This window comes from Ambystoma mexicanum, chromosome 13 (assembly GCF_040938575.1).
Source record: "Ambystoma mexicanum isolate Mex_15411 chromosome 13, UKY_AmexF1_1, whole genome shotgun sequence".
Taxonomy (NCBI): Eukaryota; Metazoa; Chordata; class Amphibia; order Caudata; family Ambystomatidae; genus Ambystoma; species Ambystoma mexicanum.
The window spans coordinates 176,433,254-176,454,175 of record NC_090938.1 but is presented as its reverse complement, the minus strand read 5'-3'; the positions used below and the strand labels follow the sequence as shown (position 1 = coordinate 176,454,175).

The 20,922-nt window shown below is 45.2% G+C and overlaps 1 protein-coding gene across 3 annotated transcripts in view; it reads right to left on the bottom strand.

Moving 5' to 3' along the window:
• RAB44 (RAB44, member RAS oncogene family) overlaps window positions 1–20,922 on the bottom strand; it is a 353,899-nt gene that overhangs the window by 214,878 nt on the left and 118,099 nt on the right. The window lies entirely within an intron of this gene.

The window sequence follows — 20,922 nt, the reverse complement described above, 5'->3', positions numbered from 1 at the left end:
CATCGTCAGTTTATGCGCAATTTACATGAATATAACATTTCATTTAAAAAAAAACTCTGAATTCCTTACTACCGTTCTTCATATGCCAAATGAGTCACTTCCATGGTTACGACAGACAGCGAAAGAAAATTGTAGATATGACCAAGGTTGCGTGATAGGGCAGGCCTACGCGTTACGTTATGTTAAAAACATTTTTTTAGCGCAACCTACACCAACGAGGGCATCTTGGCGCGCTTATGCCCCCTGATGCCTGGTATAGTTACGCAGTCAGGGCCCGATTCATGGAAGTTTTTCGATGGTTCAAAGTGACTTTGCACTGCGGAGCGCAAAACCCTGATTCATGGAACTGTGTAAAGTGTGTTTTTGCAGTGCAAAAACAGTGCAACGTCATTTTTGCAGTACAAAATGAGCATTGCACTTCAAAAATACACTTTGCACAGTTCCATGAATCAGGGTTTGGGTCGGCAGTGCAAAGTCACTTTTTGGCAGTGCAAAGTCACTTTGAACCGTGCAAAAAATTCCATGAATCACTCTTTCTTCTATAAAGTTCCTGCCTCACATATGGCAGTACAATCCATGCCGTCCGCGGCATCTCCGCGGAAAGCAAAAAGGCTAGTGAAACAAAGTTTTCTGAGGCTAATCTTCAAGGTTTTTGCATGTATGCCGTTATATGCGGTGCAAAAAAACATAAAATGAAGCACATTGATAAATCTCTCATAACATCACAGCTAAAAGTCTGTCTTGACTCTAGTGCACACTAAAAATACACATTTTTGCATAGTGCATAATGCTGAAGTCCTAGTTTCCGAGGCCTTTGATAATAAATGTTAACCACATCGATGCTACTAATTTTATCAACATAAGAAGGACCAAGGGCTAGTCAGCCATGTCAGGATTTTATCCTAGGTCTGCCAGGCTATAGAGCGATGTCTAGGGCATGAGCTGAACCAGCTGAGCTATGTTATGTTTTGTTACTTTGCACTTATATAGCGCCTTATACACCATTGGTATGGTCTGAAGGCTCTGTTAGGTTGAACGCCCTTGGGAACCGAAGTACGGATCAGTAGAGCGAGTGAAGAGAGTCAAAGGTGCGTATGAGCACCGGGTGTGTGTACAGCTCGTGTGGTATTCGTGTGATAGCTGCTTCATAGCAGTAGGTGAGGTGGTTGAGAGATCAGGAGAATGTGTTAGTTCTGGCAGGATTTATCCAGAACGGCTGCGGCTGCGTTAGGCCTGAGGAGAACGCCTGGCTGTGGAGTGTGAAACCAGCAGTGTTTACTTAGAGTGATGTGGAGTAAGCGGGGGATGTTTGTATGAGAACAGTTATACCGAATGGTGTCATAGTATCTCTGTGTTCTAGTTGAGTGGTGATGTACAGGAGAGAGTAAGCGTGGTGGTGTGATATGATGGGTTATATGCTCTTTCAAACTTTCTCTGCATTCCAAACCATACTATATATGTCATGCAATTCTATACGCTCCGTTCACTCCTATCCACTCCATGCACCCCAGTCTGGTCCAATACACTCCGGTCCGCCCCGTGCGCGCTAGTCTGCCCCACGCATGCACTCTTGTCCGCCCCTTGTATGCCCCCTTGTCCGCCCTATGCATGCCCTCTTGTCTACCCCACGAATGCCCTCTTGTCCATCCCAGGAATGCCCTCTTGTCCGCCCCACGGATGCCCTCTTGTCCGCCCCACGCACGCACTGCTAGTGGAGCAGTTGGGGAGAGAAGGAGGGTGGGGTCTGAATGTGAGGACCGTGAAGTTTATGGATTAAGTATTTACTTCAAGTAAAAGAATTGCACTGACCAGTCGCATTAGCATGTGAAAAACACTATGGCTAAATTTTGTCAAAACTGGGCCACCAATGCTATGTGCTCTTGCACTGCCTACAATCTTCCACATGTACAAAAGAAAACGAAAGAATAAAAACATGGGAAATCTCCATTAATCAATCTTTTTACTCTCTGATCTATTCGAAAATGTAAATTCTGCCTGCTAACAATGCTTTGCAGACGGCCATTACAATGGATTCCTATGGGATTTGCCTTCTTGCAGCAGGTGCTAAATGCAGGCGGAATCCCTAGGAATCCAATAGTTTTATGCCAGCACGAAAATCTCATGCAGGGGTTAAACATCGAGTTTTTTCAGACAGCGTCCCGTCCACCAGCAAAACATTAGTACAATCTCCCATAGCAGTATAACAAGGCATAATCCGCTCTATACCTTGCTTTTAAACCTGCCTATACTTACCCACCAAATAGAAAACGACCACCGTGCTGCTGTCAAACCAAAGTTGCAGAATTAATTATAGGCAGGGGCCTATGGCAAACACGTATTTGTACACACAGAGCTGTGAGGATAGTGTCCATGTGCCTACGTTGAACCCTGCTCTCAATTCCCGGCTTCACCACTTAAGAAAAGTGTGTGCTCCCCAGTCAATATGTTTATCTGACTATCCCTTATCTCCACAAATTAGAAGCTGCAAAAAGAGGCTCGGCGGACAGTGTCCGCTACTCCAAGTAGCCTCACTCCTGATGTTGATCCATTAATAATAATAACAGTGATTCATTTTATATTGTACATCACAAAGTGTGCTGTTTGAGTTACTTATGGTAACTTCTTTTAATGTAACTTCCAATGATCCTTTTGTTTATCAAATACCCATATCACCCTGTGATATCATTTCCTGTATTGTCACTTTGACATCACTAAATATATAAATTAGGGAGGCCTGTAAATAGGGTGATTAGATTAAAAAAAATGAAAAGGGGACAGGCTATAGACATAGACGTAGGACTAGAGTAAACACAAATAGGACTAGGACAAATAGGAAAAGCATTCACGCCCCCATTCAAGCGCTTTGTCTGGCCTGATTTCTGGATTTTGGAATCGGTTCCCGCAAAAACCGGGACCTTAGCCAATCCCAGGACAGGGTTTAGAAAATTAAAGCACACCCGGAACCCCGGGACAGAGGGTGATTTCCTGGGAATATCCTGGGAAAACCGGGACGTCTGGTCACCCTACCGTACATCTTTAGATGGCCAGGGCCTCACGGATCCTTGGGAAGGGACTGTGAGGAATGGTCAACAATGATTTAATCTCTTGTATGTTCTTTCAGAGTGCTGGTTCTGGACAGGAATACTTAAATTTATAACCATGCGTTGGATTGAGAGTGCTGTTCCTAGTTGTGGAATCTGCCTTTCTGACAGTCAGTCTCTGGAACAAACTCCTTAAGAGTGTTCGCTTCACTTTCAGGGATCTGCAACCTGCGGCTTTCCAGATGTTTTGGACTATTACTCCCACAATCCCTCACCAGTTAATATACTAGCTACGGCTGATGGGAGTTGTAGTCTAAAACATCTAGAGAGACAAATGTTTCAGAGATCTGATTCAGACACAAACGCTCCATGATTGCTGTATGTCGAGGTGGCAAGACTTAACCCGCATGCCACTTGGTTTGTATTTTTCACATTACAAACCACATTAATATATACACAAAAATAAATATACATTAGTTGCCCTTTTAGCCATCTTTGTTGCCCATGTGCTCTCTTTTGTTGAACAGATTCCATTAAAAGCCCTATTTATGACCTAAGAGAGGGCACTCAATTTCCCTCTCGGTCCACTTTTCTCTAAGAAAACAACCCCTTAAAATGGAGTTGATTTGTTGCACATGCTCAGTGTCCATTCTGTCGTCACTTAGATGCGCCCCCACCAATTACAGGTCTTCTTCCTTCATTTAGAGCCTCTTATAGTTACTGCATAGTCTTGCACCGGATAACTCATGTCTTTAGTTGCCATGTTTTTTTTTAATATGTTTCCTCTCTAGCATGAACAAAGCGTTCCCTGTTACAGAATTATTAGGTTAGTCGTCTTTTGGTTCGGCATCTTTAAGGGGGCAATTTGTCATGTTTTATGAACTTTTAGCTCCTCTCTTCTTGGGGTGTCACTAGCTGCACTCGCTAATTTCCATATATCTGTTGTTGTGCACTGCTCACAGCTTCCCTTTCCCTGCGGTCAGGATCTTTGCTGCATCACTTCCCTTTTTTACACGTTGCACATTGGTCGGTCATCTTGTGACTTGTGGCAACTCACAAAATGCACCTGAGGAACCGCCTAGTAGATATCGCTATGGTTGCAACAGATTCTTTGCCAATTCCCTCTATTTTCACCAAGCACCACTCTTTCTTTCAAAAGTCAAATATCATTAGAACTTGGAGTTCGTTATTGACCTCTTTTCAGCCAATCAGAATGTTATGACCCCGCCTTCGCTCTATAATGCTACACTCAATCACTCATAATGTCCTTCCCTTTATCTTGTCCACCATCCTCGACCATGAACTTTCTGAAGAAAATTCAGAGCTTTAGGAGTGAGATAGATTCAAATCAGGTGACAGAGGCAAACAGGAACTTTTCTTGGATACTGATCAACAGAGTTGGTCTAAAATCTCCAAACTTACAAAAGTGGTCTTCAATTGGACTACAACTCACATGATCCTTCACCATTGACTATTGCGGTTAGGGTTGCAGACCCCTGCCCTACAAATACTGTTATTTCGGTGAGAGGATTACCATCCATAACCTGTGCAAATATAACATGTTGTTCCCTCATGAGATGCACTCTGGAGTTGTCAATTCTCAAAGGTTTTTGGGCTGAAGTGATGAGATGCGCTTTCCCTCAGCACTAAGGAGCGCCCCATACAAAAGGGCATTCGAATGAGTGCCCATTGAAATGCCCGTTCTCACCCAGGTTCACATTTGCGCAAATCAGAGTTTGATGTGAACCACATGTTCTGACATTCCCCACTTTTTATGAATTAACATTTTGCAAAAGTAGCATTTTCCTGATTTCTGCCACTTTTTTGCACCGCAAAACGATTGATGGTAGGGTTGCATTGGGTATATAGGAAGGGGAGGGGTTTAGTGGAGTGCAGGGAGGTTCCCCCTGGTTTTTGCGGTAAAAGAAAAAATGGCAAAAACGGGGAAAGAATTTTGTGAAATGTCGTTTGGCAAATAAAATTGAAAAAAAATTCATAGATCCTATTTTCCTGTGTAATGCATGAAGGGTCATTTCTGCCCCTTCCATGCATTTACTTGGAATTATAGCAGGAGCATGTTGTGTGCCCCAAGCAGGGATAGAAATGCTTCCTTATTTGTCATTATTTGACAATGGCACTGGCCCTTTCAGGGCCATTCACAGTGAAGTGTACTCCCAGCCAGGGCCGTCACAAGGGGGTTGCAGGGGGGGGCAAACTGCCCCGGACCTCGCACTTGCAGGGGGCCTCGCGGCTCCCTCTCCTAAGTGGAAGGCAGCACAGTCTCCCGTGTCCATTATTCACACGGGGGACTGTGCTGTCTGCTCTCTGCCCCTGCAATGATTTTGCGTTTTGTTGCGAAGCCGTTTGGCTCCGCAACAAATAGCAAAATAAGGGGAGACAGCAGGGCTCAGAAGTGAGCTCTGCTGACTCCCGTTATTCAGCTGACAACGTGGACATGCTGAATGACAAGAGAGGGCGCCTCTTCTGTCAGTCAGTGTGTTCATGTTGTCAGCGTGATCACGCTGACTGATGGGAGAGGAGTTATCTCTTGTCAGTGTGTTCATGTTGCTCAGCGTGACCACGCTGACTAATGGGAGAGGAGTTCTCTCTTGTCAGTCAGTGTGTTCACGTTGCTCAGCATGACCACGCTGACTGATGGGAGAGCACTCCTCTCCTGTCAGTCAGTGTGTTCATGTTGTCAGCGTGATCACGCTGACTGATGGGAGAGGAGTTCTCTCTTGTCAGTCAGTGTGTTCACGTTGCTCAGCATGACCACGCTGACTGATGGGAGAGGAGTTCTCTCTTGTCAGTCAGTGTGTTCACGTTGCTCAGCATGACCACGCTGACTGATGGGAGAGGAGCTTTCTCTTGTCAGTCAGTGTGTTCACTTTGTTCAGTGTGACCACGCTAACTGATGGGAGAGGAGTTCTCTCTTGTCAGTCAGTCTGTTCACGTGGCTCAGCATGATCACGCTGACTGACAGGAGAGGGCTCATCTCCTGTCAGTCAGTGTGTCCATGTTGTCAGCGTGATCACGCTGACCGACAGGAGATGAGTTCTCTCTTGTCAATCAGTGTGTTCATGTTGTCAGTGTGATCACGCTGACTGATGGGAGAGGAGTTCTCTCTTGTCAGTCAGTGTGTTCATGTTGCTCAGCATAACCATGCTGACTGATGGGAGAAGACTCCTCTCCTGTCAGTCAGTGTGTTCATGTTGTCAGTGTGATCACGCTGACTGATGGGAGAGGAGTTATCTCTTGTCAGTGTGTTCATGTTGCTCAGCGTGACCACGCTGACTGATGGGAGAGGAGTTCTCTCTTGTCAGTCAGTGTGTTCACGTTGCTCAGCATGACCACGCTGACTGATGGGAGAGGACTCCTCTCCTGTCAGTCAGTGTGTTCACGTTGCTCAGCATGACCACGCTGACTGATGGGAGAGCACTCCTCTCCTGTCAGTCAGTGTGTTCATGTTGTCAGCGTGATCACGCTGACTGATGGGAGAGGAGTTCTCTCTTGTCAGTCAGTGTGTTCACGTTGCTCAGCGTGACCATGCCGACTGATGGGAGAGGAGTTCTCTCTTGTCAGTCAGTGTGTTAACGTTGCTCAGCATGATCACGCTGTCAGTCAGTGTGTTCATGTTGTCAGTGTGATCATGCTGACTGATGGGAGAGGAGTTCTCGCTTGTCAGTCAGTGTGTTCACGTTGCTCAGCATGACCACGCTGACTGACAGGAGAGGAGTTCTCTCTTGTCAGTCAGTGTGTTCATGTTGTCAGTGTGATCACGCTAACTGATGGGAGAGGAGTTCTCTCTTGTCGGTGTGTTAATGTTGCTCAGCGTGACCACGCTGACTGAGGGGAGAGGAGTTCTCTCTTGTCAGTCAGTGTGTTCATGTTGCTCAGCATGACCACGCTGACTGACAGGAGAGGGCTCCTCCCCTGTCAGTCAGTGTGTTCATGTTGTCAGCGTGATCACGCTGACTGATGGGAGAGGAGTTATCTCTTGTCAGTGTGTTCATGTTGCTCAGCGTGACCACGCTGACTGATGGGAGAGGAGTTCTCTCTTGTCAGTCAGTGTGTTCACGTTGCTCAGCATGACCAGGCTGACTGATGGGAGAGGACTCCTCTCCTGTCAGTCAGTGTGTTCACGTTGCTCAGCATGACCACGCTGACTGATGGGAGAGCACTCCTCTCCTGTCAGTCAGTGTGTTCATGTTGTCAGCGTGATCACGCTGACTGATGGGAGAGGAGTTCTCTCTTGTCAGTCAGTGTGTTCACGTTGCTCAGCATGACCACGCTGACTGATGGGAGAGGAGTTCTCTCTTGTCAGTCAGTGTGTTCATGTTGTCAGCGTGATCACGCTGACTGATGGGAGAGGAGCTCTCTCTCTTGTCAGTCAGTGTGTTCACGTTGCTCAGCATGACCACGCTGACTGATGGGAGAGGAGCTTTCTCTTGTCAGTCAGTGTGTTCACTTTGCTCAGCGTGACCACGCTAACTGATGGGAGAGGAGTTCTCTCTTGTCAGTCAGTCTGTTCACGTTGCCCAGCATGATCACGCTGACTGACAGGAGAGGGCTCCTCTCCTGTCAGTCAGTGTGTCCATGTTGTCAGCGTGATCACGCTGACTGACAGGAGAGGAGTTCTCTCTTGTCAATCAGTGTGTTCATGTTGTCAGTGTGATCACGCTGACTGATGGGAGAGGAGTTCTCTCTTGTCAGTCAGTGTGTTCATGTTGCTCAGCATGACCACGCAGACTGATGGGAGAAGACTCCTCTCCTGTCAGTCAGTGTGTTCATGTTGTCAGTGTGATCACGCTAACTGATGGGAGAGGAGTACTCTCTTGTCAGTCAGTGTGTTCACGTTGCTCAGCGTGACCATGCTGACTGATGGGAGAGGAGTTCTCTCTTGTCAGTCAGTGTGTTCACGTTGCTCAGCATGATCACGCTGTCAGTCAGTGTGTTCATGTTGTCAGTGTGATCATGCTGACTGATGGGAGAGGAGTTCTCTCTTGTCAGTCAGTGTGGTCACGTTGCTCAGCATGACCACGCTGACTGATGGGAGAGGAGTTCTGTCTTGTCAGTCAGTGTGTTCACGTTGCTCAGCATGACCACGCTGACTGATGGGAGAGGACTCCTCTCCTGTCAGTCAGTGTGTTCATGTTGTCAGCGTGATCACACTGACTGATGGGAGAGGAGCTCTCTCTTGTCAGTCAGTGTCTTCACGTTGCTCAGCGTGACCACGCTAACTGATGGGAGAGGAGTTCTCTCTTGTCAGTCAGTGTGTTCACGTTGCTCAGCATGATCACACTGACTGACAGGAGAGGGGTTATCTCCTGTCAGTCAATGTGTTCATGTTGTCAGCGTGATCACGCTGACTGACAGGAGAGGAGTTCTCTCTTGTCAATCAGTGTGTTCATGTTGTCAGTGTGATCACGCTGACTGATGGGAGAGGAGTTCTCTCTTGTCAGTCTGTGTTCACGTTGCTCAGCATGACCACGCTGACTGACAGGAGAGAAGTTCTCTCTTGTCAGTCAGTGTGTTCATGTTGTCACTGTGATCACGCTAACTGATGGGAGAGGAGTTCCCTCTTGTCAGTGTGTTCATGTTGCTCAGCGTGACCATGCTGACTGATGGGAGAGGAGTTCTCTCTTGTCAGTCAGTGTGTTCACGTTGCTCAGCATGACCACGCTGACTGACAGGAGAGGGCTCCTCCCCTGTCAGTCAGTGTGTTCATGTTGTCAGCGTGATAACGCTGACTGATCGGAGTGGAGTTCTCTCTTCTCAGTCAGTGTGTTCATGTTGCTCAGCATGACCACACTGACTGATGGGAGAGGAGTTCTCTCTTGTCAGGCAGTGTGTTCACGTTGCTCAGCGTGACCACGCTGACTGACACGAGAGGAGTTCTCTCTTGTCAGTCAGTGTGTTCTTGTTGTCAGCGTGATCATGCTGACTGATGGGAGAGAAGTTCTCTCTTGTCAGTCAGTGTGTTCACGTTGCTCAGCGTGACCACGCTGACTGATGGGAGAGGAGTTCTCTCTTGTCAGTTTGTGTGTTCACGTTGCTCAGCATGACCACGCTGACTGATAGGAGAGGACTCCTCTCCTGTCAGCCAGTGTGTTCATGTTGTCAGCGTGATCACGCTGACTGATGGGAGAGGAGTTCTCTCTTGGCAGGCGGCATGTCTACGTGTCGGCTGCGTGGTTGCTTTTTGAGGGTGCATGGAGGTAAGGTAAGTGTTTTTATTTTAAACTAAAAGTGTATATGTGTATTTAAATTAAATTAGTATGTATATGTGTATGTATGAATGCATGCATGCATGTTGGTGTTTGTGTCAATGCTGTGTCTGGTTTTATGTATACATGCATGTATGGAGTTGTGTAACTGGTGGATGAATACATGGGTGAAAGTGTTGTTTGTGAGTGTGTGTTCAGCACCACGCCTAAATGTAGCCGCCCTGGGGGCCACTTCATTAAGTGGTGGGTTCATGGCATCAGAGGTGCACCTAGGCTAAAAGGTCAGGGGGGAGAGGGGACTAACACTTCAAATGTTGGGAGAGGCGCTAACGTCAGAGGCTGTGAGGAAGGGACAAACTTCCTTGTGTGGGGGCACCTAACATCTTTCCACATTTCGAATGAGACTATTCTGGTGAAGCTTCAATGTTACAAGCAGCTACCTTCATTTCTGAAACGTCACACTTAAGGACTCCTGTGAGAATGAGATGTCTCATGTCACCACTTCCCTTCTAATCACTACCCTAGCATGCAAGTGCTAATCCCACATCACAATTTCAATTACCTAAACATGTATGGATATGAATGCAGGTGCTAACAGTGAAATAACTTCTCATGGCCATGCTAATCCATATGGCAATTCTCACCCAGTTCCTGCCCTCCCCACTCAAAACACCTCCTCACTAGAACTCTTTGAGCTAGCTTTAAACATGCCTTGCCATCAAACTTTGCCCTCAATGTGCCTGCAAGTGTTTCCTCAAAGGAGTCATCTGAGAGTTCATGACTTCATTGGAGTTGTAAACACGCAACTGGTGTAATGAAAATGTCTTAATCAGGTCTGCCTTTGGCCACTCAATTTAAAAAACACCCTGCGTGTCTTTCGCTGAAGTTTTAAAAAAAATAAGTTTTGGCTTGTGTATAAGTTTTAGGCATTTACCAGGCACTGCTATTAGATGCTCAGGTACTGAAACCAGTTTTCACTGGCACTATCAATGCCAGTTAATACCATTACACAGGACCATGCATCAAGGTTAAAGCAAACATACTACTTGGCTAAATTGGCCCACACTGAATGTAGGCCAATATAGCCAGTAATAACACTTATGGTACACAGTCAGCCTGGATATACTTTCTGTGGCATGGCATTTTTACTGGCTGGGAGTCCGTACATGGTAATAATGGCATATATTCATGCAGCCTGCATCGACATAATTATAACAACCAGCATGAATATATTTTTATACTAGCATATCTCGTGTGGAAAGGCGGCATGAAATGTATTGGAAAATGTTCCTATGCACAATGTGTGATTTGCAACTATTGGGAATTTCCATGTGCTTCCATAAAAAAACAATTGCAAATTGTATGGATTTCTACCCAATTTTTCAAAGAAAGTGCTCTAAAATGCATACTTTTAACCCAATGTTTCAAACATTTTCTTGGGAGTGAGAACCCCCCTCAAGCAACCCTTGGTTGGTTTGGGCTCCCTCACTGTGCTCTGATGATCCTGCCTAATTGGCACAAATATTTAAGCCTCTCAAGTTCAGAAATGTACCAGCCTCCACTGTACATCATTTGTCACTGTGTATGATGTGTGTCTTAATGTGCACACAGGGGCAGAGTGCTCCTTAATGATATGATATGGCATTTAAAACGTGCCTGTCTACAAGTGTTTCTAGGCACGATAAGGCAAGGAGGGAGAAACAAGAGAGTAGGACAAAACACAGATCTTACTAGGCCTTGTGTCATTCAGATCACGCAAGAGCAGGGAAGGGGTGAGGGGAGAAGTGCCGAGGGTGGGGTAGGATGCAGAAGTGTAGTAACAAAGGAGAAACAAGAGTGCAGCCAACGGGTGGCAAGTGTGGGTACTCATAAGTGCAGTCAAAGGGTGGAGAAGAAGAGCAAGAGTGGGGACTGTAGGGTTACAGAAACAGACGACAAATGCAGGGGAGCCAAGAGGCAGTGCGGGATTGCAACAGGTCAGGCAGGGACCTGGGCCCGAATTCAGAGCTTGACCAGGTGACCAGTGCATGGATCAGGCAGGTGATCAGCAAGGGAGAGGAAGAGAGAAGGCATAAGCAAATAGAAAGGTCTTGAGGTGCTTCCGGAACCGGAGATGGTTCTCCTCAAGTTTCAGCGAGGCAGGGAGGCTGTTTCCAGGGGGAGGCCCCAGCCGAAGAAAGAGATCTGCCCTCAACTCTTTGCTTGGAAAAGTGACTGACCCTCAGAGAATTGGAGGTGGCGCAGTGGAGAGCTCATGCCATCTTATATATATTTATTCATATGATAAAAAAGTTAGTCTTGCATGAACCTTTCTTTAGTAGAGAAATCTAACTTTGCTGCAGTTGATTTGGAGTTGTAGTAATAAACCATATGTGGGATCCTGCACACAAACTCAAGGGTAGATTTCTCGAGTCTCCTGTTTGCGGATGTGCCGCTGCTGGCCGAGTGCAAAAAATTGTAAGGGGGCCTCACCAAATGTTTTGCCCCGGGCCTCACCACAGCTTCTGACAGCCCTGCTCCCAGCACACATGTGAAGCCCCCCAAGCTTTCAATGAAAACCAAACAATAATGTATGCAATGGGGCTGGCCCGGGCATCATTTGCACTTCTGCCCAAAAACACCTGAAAAGCGTAGGTCACCTTGAAGAATAGGTTACCCTGCAGATTCCTCAAATTAAATAAATAAAGCCCCACACCCAGGGACATTTTTTATTTCCAATTGATTTTGAGACTTGCCCTGAACCGGACCAATTCTTAAAACAATTTCGGTGCTAGTGAGGTGGTGTGATGCGGTGCTGCCTCTCACCAATTGCACATCACAATATGCTCCCAATTCAGGTCATTTTAATCTTCGCATCTTACATGTGCATATTCGAATGCCCCATCTCACCCCCATTCATTCATTTGCACAAATCATGGGGCATTTCTGAGCATGTAAAAGCACATCGCATATTCACAAATAAGGTGCACTCTAAAATGTGCAAAAGAGAAACACATTCCCCTGTCGCTGGCTGGGCGAGGGACAAGGGGTGGGGGGAAATGCATTATAACATCATACTTTTTTTGCAATAATAACAGAAGCCTTATGAACCTGTGCTCTCGCATTTCAATTTATTTTTCACCATCAGGGGTAGACATGCTTCTTTTCTTGCATCTCACAATGGTGCGCTTTTAAGGTAATATGTACTGTATGCAGGCAATTGGCCAGTGTATCATGTGTGTTGATCTTCTGCAACCAGAAACAAGCAAGTCACCTTTATGAATAAGCTGACCTGTGCATTTATCAAAATAACGGCAATTAAAAAGTACAGATTTTTTTATTTGCGTTCATTTTGAAAATGTGCTCCTATAACAGCTCTATAACTGTTTCCCCCAAATGTCTTTTTCTTGCGCTCTTTGGTCAATGTATTTTGAATGTTGGCAAAGACTGGAATAATCCCTGCAAATGCCAGAACAGATTTATTTTACCAGATTTATTAGCCAGACTTCCCATTCAGTGTCTACATTTTGATAACTATACCAAATCTGTAACTTCAAATAAGTGATTGACTGCCTATTGTACTGTACTGCCGAATCTAGTGCATTTATTTGCTTGTGCCTGTCTACTGGCTAAAGTACTGCAATACGCTGCCTAATCAATTGCATGTGGCCACTAGCAACTCTGTAGTGCCTGATCGATTGCGCTGCACTGTCGCACCGTTAGCACTTGTTTGCTAATGGTATTGTACTGCCTAATCTATTGCATCTGGTTACAAGTGACCCTGTACTACCAGGCTTAGTGCCATAGCATCTCACCCTACTACACACCTTTCACTCCATCCTACAATGCAACTCACAATCCACCTGCCTCCAAAACGTGACAGATTTACCACACATTTCTAAAGCTCGTGATTAATCTGTTGAAAATCCACTTGCTGTCCTTTGGTCTGACAAAATGGGGATTTGCACTGACTTATCACTACTCAGGAGAGATTCCCTTTGAAAGTTTTGGTTCCTCAGCATGTAGGCCCAATGAGCAATGCAAGGCAAGGCAAGGGGTGTTTTGCTCCCCCAGCCTTAAACAGCCGATTGGGGATGCAGGTTGGGTAACCGCAGGTCTGAATGTATGTATGGAGCGCTCTTGCATCTCCTCACACATTTTGGTCTCCCTGGGTGCCATGATGGATGTGCTCCATTTCCACAACGTATGTGCAGGAACCAAGAGGCTCACACTGCTTTCTGGCTCTGAGCATGCAACAGCTAAAAAATGTGTGCCTGTAAGTGAATGTGTGACTGAGAGGATCTATGCTTCTGTGCACATGTAAATAAGAGAGTGCATGTTGTATGCTTGTATGAGTGAATGAGGAAATGTAACGTCTCTATGAATGCTTGTGTGCTGGCGAGAGAGTCCCTAATTGTTGAGCGGGGGAACTATTTGTGCAATGACAGCCAGGACATCTTTATAACTATGTCATGGCATTTGTACTCCACATTGACAGGGTACATCTAATATGATGAGTATTTCGAAGAGGCCATGTTGGTCTAGACAGGTGCCACCAGTCTGGCCATATATTCTTACTGTGACATGGCATTCTTTACTGGGCATTCAGGGTGAGCCAGCATGATGAGTGTTCATAACAGGCTATACTGGCATATATTAGTGCAGCCAGTCTGGGCATAAATATTGTGGCTTAGAATGTTCTCCTGGATATTAAGGGTAAAGCAAACATTATATTTGTTATCAGGTAGCTAGACTGGCTACCAGTGGGGCCATATAGTCTTACTGTGGCATGGCATGTTTTACGGCTCATTAAGGGCAAAGCAAACATGATAAGTGTTATTATGGGGCTAGATTGGCCTTTATTGGTGTAGAAAGTGTGGATGTATTTGTTACTGTGGCATGGCATTTTGTACTCAGCATCAATGGTAGAGCCAGTATGATGATTATTCGTAAGGGGCCATTCAGATCTACCTTGGTGGTATGGACGTAATTATAGGGGGGGAGGACAGGGGTGTTTGTCCCCCCTCCAACTTTCATGACACAACATTTTTTCCCCATTCATTTGCCTGGTTCATTTGCCAAGTTACTCCACTGCTTGGTGGTGCCAGCCCAGCCAGAAATTCCTTCTGTTGCACAGACTTTTTACTGGGCATCAAGGGTAGAACAATCATTATACATAACATTGCATGGCTAGACTGGCCTATATTAGTGAAACCTGCCTGGACATACATCTTTAGTGTGGCATAGATTATTTTACTGTGCATCAAGGATAAAATAAACATGATAAGGGTTATTGCATGGTTTGACTGGCCTACTTTGGTGCAGCCAGTCTGCATTTTTTTATTGTGCCATGCCATTTTTTACTGGGCATCACGAATGACCAAAACTTGATAAGTGTTTTTACATGGCTATACTGGCCTAGATTGGTGCAGACAGTATGCTTAATTGTCTTACTGTGATATGACCACCTTTACAGGGAATCAAGGGTAGAGCATGCGTGAAAAGTGCTTTTAAGTGGCTATATTGTCGTACTTTGTTTCTTCCAGTCTGGATGTATTTGCTTACTCTGGCAGTGCATTTTCTTTACCAGGCAAGGGTAAAACAAGCATGAAAAATGTTGTTACATGGCTAGACTGGCCTAAAGTGATGGCACCAGTCTGGACATATATTTCTACTGTGACATGACATGTTTGTGCTGGGAATATAGGTTAAAGCAACAATATAACAGTTATCATATGCACAAACTTGCCCATATGTTTGGCACGAGTCTGGCCACATATTCTGCCTGTGGCAAGGCATTTTTTACTGGCCATTGAGAGTAAAGAAAACAAAAATGCTGGCTAAATTGGTACAGCCATTAGTTATGGTTATTTGCTCAACCCATAGGAAGAGCACTTTTTGGGTGGCTTATAACTTTGCCCCCTCCCCAAACGAAGCCTCAAGAAACTTTGCAAAAATAAAGTATATGGCCTTGTCAGATTGATCCTGCAAAGTGTGGTGAGGTTTCGTCATGGCTGGGCAAAGTTATAGGGGGGTCCCAAAATGTGTGGTTGTTCCCAAAGAGGCAATGTAAAAAAAAGAATTTGCTCACATCTACAGGCCAAAGTCCTGGACGGATTTTCACCAAATTTTTGGCAGCAGAGACGGCTTGCTCTCAAAAGCATGCTTTTTAAAATGTTGTGTAAATCTTGCTAGTCATTTTTTTTTAAAACAACCAGTAAGTAGGTTAAAAAAAGTTGCGATATTGGGTTCGGTCCGTGGACTCACTTCACTGTTCGGTCCGCGGACAGCCTCCGATTAGTCCGGAGGCTGACGTGGGGTCCAAGGACATCGGATGCACCTGCTGATTGGTCAATAAAAAACGTGAGGTGCGTCAGATTTTGTGAAACGCCCACCATGTTGGATTTGTGAGCAGTGGCCGGTGTCTGCGAACATCACGGTAAAAATATATTAAAAAACACAACATTGCACTTGTCAAACCTATCGAACAAACTCTGGGGAGGTGCAGGGTGATGAGGATGGGATGGGATATGGCCTTAAAAAGCCCAAGAATTTTGTATTTCTTCTCCAATGTCCGCGAACAGTCCAGCGCAGTCCTGAGATGTTCGCGAACATATGAGATCTATGGCATCTATGCTTATTTGTGCATTACAGGGTTTTTGAAAAGCAGTTTTTGGATGGCTTATGACTTTGGCGCCACTCAATGAAACTGCATGAAATTTGGCAATTTCATTTTAGACCTGATTCTTAATTGGTTTGGAAAGCGTGGTGCTGTTTTGATCTAGATGTCCATTTTTTTGGCAAGGTTTGGTGGGATTTTGTCAAGAGGGTGCAAAAGTAGAGGGGTGGTCTCAAAATATTTTAAAGGCTTATGAAATGTGGTGCCATTTGATGTATCTGCACAAAGGTTTGCAAAAAGATTTTAGCTCTAGATATAAATGGTTTTGCAAAGTTTGATGGAGTTTTGTCAAATAGATTAGAGACCCAACCTTGAGTGGTTGTGTAAAGTCTGAAGGGATTTTGTCAAGTGGGTACTAAGTTATATGACTATTTTATGAACATATATTTGAAAACTTTTTTAAAAAAAATAAAACACGGGCAGATTTGCAGCAAACTCATGCATGGTTTTGCAAATGTGTCTGTGTTTTATTTTTTGAAAAGTGTCATAATGTAGGTACAAAAAAAAGTTAATATACCTTTGATGACTCAGGTATAGACTTTGGCCATGTGCAGTGGCCAGATTGTCCGGGTCATGGCCTAAGGCGATGACCCGGACAATCTGGCTAGTGCCCATGACCACGAGGGACTAGCAATGGGGTTAAAGTGGGCATGGCCACCAGGGACCGGCTCTATGGTAAAATATTTCAAAATTTGGATAGGTTTGAGGGGAAAACAAAATTCTACTTGTGGGTACATGTTGAAATACTGGATGGGATTGCAGTAGATATGCACGAGGAAGGTCAGCAAGAACTTCAAAGCATGGTTTTGCAAATATGTCCTGTATTTCATTTGTTGGAAAGTGTAAAAATGTAAGTACACAAAACAGTGATATAATATTGGTGTCTGGGCAATGGGCCTGGCCGTCAGCAAGGAGAAATGTATACTGTAATTTGCTTATTGGACCATGCAGCATGGGCAAAGCGGTAGGTTTGAATGGGAAAAAAATATTCTGCTAGTGTTTACAGTCTACAGTGGTGGACTATATTACAACAAACAAGGATCTAAAAGCATGTTTTTGGAAATATGTCTTGTGTTTTATTTTCCCAAAGTATAGGAATGTAAGCAGACCAACTAGTGATATACATTTGGTGTCTAGGTAGTGGGCCTGGCCCTCGGCAAACGCAAATGTGTACTCTGATTTGCTTATTGGGGAATGCGGCATGGCCAAAGCCCAGGCCCCATGGATTTGGAGACGGTTCATGTTAGCAGGCCATGAGCACTGGCCATTGGTTACGTTATTAGGGTATAGTGGACGCTGAGCTAGGATGCAGGGTAGGTGGAGTGACTAATAGGGTTGCTTTGGTTCAGCTGGGGTCATGGTGGAGCCTTATGCCTTAGGCAATTGAATTATGATTTCCGTCCCCAGCATGCGCTGCTGATAACGAAAGACATAAGTATGTGTTGCAAAAAATATGTTTCTTAAAGGAGGTTTATAGTTCTTTCATATATATGAAAAGAGGAATTATTAATAACTTATGTATTGTGATATAACACCATGAAACATTTTCACTTATAAAAACCTATTAAATTGACAGAAAAATCTTTGTTAAAAAATGTTACAGTTAAGATGCATCCCACCATTGGAACCCCTGTCCTCCAGTAGTTAGCCAGTGGTGTCCCACCTTGACATCTGAAATGCAGATGCAAAAGATGTGTAGAAGATTGTTAAGTGGCAGTTGTTGTGTGGACACTTAATATGGTCATAGGGTTATATGTACAGTTTTTGGAAGTGATTGGTGGATGGATGTGGCGGTTTGAAAGCAGGCCTTGAGAGAGTATTACAAATATAAATTTAAAAAGGGTAGAAGGGCTGCCCTGTGCGATGTGTGCACCTGCCATCCAGGTTTTGTAATGATCCATGGCCTGGGAAGGGGACTATGCAGATCATAGATAGTTATAAAGGTCCATCAATTTTAGTCGTTATTGCATGCTAGAAAAAAGTATTTGGGATAGAAAATAGTTTCTGTCCTTTCACATTTTTCTCTACTATAAAATTGTACATTAGCACCCTGGGTGGGGGAGCCAACCAATCAGGTGTTTAGGAACGTGGGCTTGAACTGCCGGTATTTGCCCCCGTTCCAAGGCGCATGACGGCCGGCTTTTCCCGCTGCCATCTCCCCCCACCCACGCTCCTTGCCATTTCTTTTTTTAACCAATCTCCCCCCTACTTACCTTATTTCTGTGGCGGCAGGTTCCCCCCTGCTGCATCTGCTCCTTCTCTTCACCTCCCACACACGACCATGGAAAGGGAAGGCGGGGCTCCATATGGGTCCATATGGAGCCCCGCCTTCCCTTTCCTTGGTGGCCATCTTGGGAAAGGATTTTCCTTCCTACAGTGAGATGCTGCGCACGTTCCACTGTAGGAAGGAAAATGCTTTTTTTTTAGCACCCGGTGCACCCGGCAACCCACGGTGCTATTGGCCTTCATACCCCATAGCAGGGGCTGGAACAGGGGGTTAATGGTCCAGAGCACTCGTTATCCGCTCTCGCTTTACTTGGGCTGATAACTTTGGCTGCCAGGCCATTATCCCCCATTCCAGTCTCTGGAACGGGAGATAAACACCACATTATTTCCATTAGCATAACACAAAATGCTAATGGAAATATTGGAGAATCTTACTGAGTATATCTACTTTATTGAAAAATGTAAATCAGACAGAGTGCATAAGATTATTTCTTTTAGTTCTATTTTTTAACTGTGAAAGGTGGTTGCTAAAGGAACCTTTTTTTCTTTTGTGCAGGAGAGGTTTGAAAGTAAGGTGGGGAGGGAATTGAGGGAAGAGGCAACAATCACTAATATGGAGGGGCATGTGGACAGAGGAAGATATTGTGCTTGTGTACAGTGTTTTTCATGCTCCTTGATTACAGCTTCAAAAGCACTTTGAATGTGCTTGTCCTTGCAGAGCGGTGTGTTGCATTATATACAGAGGCATATGTCTTAGAAAGATATGGATCAACAGCATCTTTTATCGCTTGCAACGTAGCTAGTTGGATTTTGTGTCCCACATAAGTAGCCTGTGTGGTTACAGTTTTGGTTGAGGAAGATGAGGTGGAGGAAGACAGCCTACTACTTGCTAAGAAAAGAACAACCTTTCTGAGAGCAATGGGGTAGTTGGATTGGGTGTGTCAGCACATGGAGGTGGTCCCATAGGAGTACTGTCCAGGTATTCCCGAATCAGTACAACATTGCACTCAGTGCATTTCACTTTGGCAACTTTAGCCTTTGGTACATTCCCAACAGTGGTAAAGAACTGCCACACGCATGATTCTCTCTGGGTGCTAGAGGTAGGTACTTCCTCTAATTCATCTTACTGGTCCTCTTCATTGTCTTTGGAAATACAGTGTTTTTTTTGTTCAGTAGGTCCTCCAGCTGGTGGTAGCAGTGGTGGTGGCTTTTAGGGAGGAGGTATGGCAATAGTTGATGCCATTTTTTAAAATAAATAGCAGTTTTGCTAATATTCTTCCAAGCATGTGCTCTGTATTAGACTGTTAACGGATAATGAGTAAGAATAAGTGTAGGAGCTGTGCAAGGGAGCTTGAAAGTTGCTAGAACAGCAGAAATTGCAGCTCCGAACTGTCTGTGAAGCACAGACCCAATTGGGAAGTGTGGACATGTCAACGAACACATCATCATTCCGCGCATGCGCACGTGGACACGTGACACTGTCCAGAAAGTCTGCAATGATGTCAGACATTCGCAGAAATCGACGGAAGCAAAAGCAGTGGAAAAAGTAGCACAATGTGTATAGAAGTGTTAAAAATGATGTTAGAACGTGAGGAATGTTAGAGTTTTAAGGTGAAACTTTGAAATTGGACATAAATATTGCTATATTGGGGTAAGTATGATGTTAGTACGTTGTAAGAAATTAGCATGCTCTGGTAAAAACCCATGAAATTCACTGAAAAATCTTTGTTAAAAGGACGTTATGGTTAAGTTGCGATAATAAAAACCTGGGTTCTTTCTCTCCACCACCTCTCTCTCCACATGTGGTGTTCCCCAGGGCTCTATCCGGCTCTTCAAAGTCTACTTGGCCCCTTTGGCCAACCTGATCTCTACCTTCTCCTCTAACTTTCAGTGTTATGTGGATGACGCTCAACACTTTCAGGCTCTCCTCAGCCTCCTCTCCTGTCTCGCTCATTCCCAACGATCTATCCCTGATTCAGGATTGGTGTGCCTCCAATGATCGCCGTAATGCCAGTAAGACAGAGATTCTTCTCAGCTGGACTCCTGCTCCAGCTTTCCCTCTCTCAATCTGTCCGCCCTCCTTGGGCCCTCTTTCTTCACCTCCCTGTGAGGCACAAAACCTTGATGTCATCTTCATTTTCACTCTCTTCTTCTCTCCTCAAATCACAGACGTGGCCAAGAAGGCCGGCTACCGGCAGCACCTCCTCAAAGGTATTCTTTCCTTTCTTACTTTTCCCCAGAAGCTCACTGTCTCCAGAGTCCTGAGTCTCTCTAGGCTGGACTACTGCAACAGCCTCTTTCTCAACCTACCTTCCTCTGCTCTCTGTCCTCTGCGACTAACCCACAACAGGACTGTGAGATGTATCCTTGGCATCAAGCCCTGACATCTTTCCAATGGATCCCGGTAGCCACAAAAATCAAGTTCAAGACCGTCTGCATCAACACAAAGGCTTTCTGGTGTCGGGACCCACACTACATCCAACTCTCTCTTTCAAAATACCTTCCTTCTCGAGCCCTTTGCTCAGCTATCTCTAACTCTCTGAGTGTCAGATGCTTCTCCATGTAGAGAGTAGGGGAGGTAGATCTCTCTCTCCTCTGTAGGTGCCTCCCTCCGAAATGTCTTCCCAATCCCTCTCAAACTTGGGCCGGACCACCTGAAGTTTCGAAAGCTGCTCAAGTCCTTCCTTTTCTCCTCTGCTGCTTTTTCTCTCACTCTCTCTCTCTCTCCCCTGGTAACCTATCTGTCTGCTGCACCGACTGGTTGCTTGGC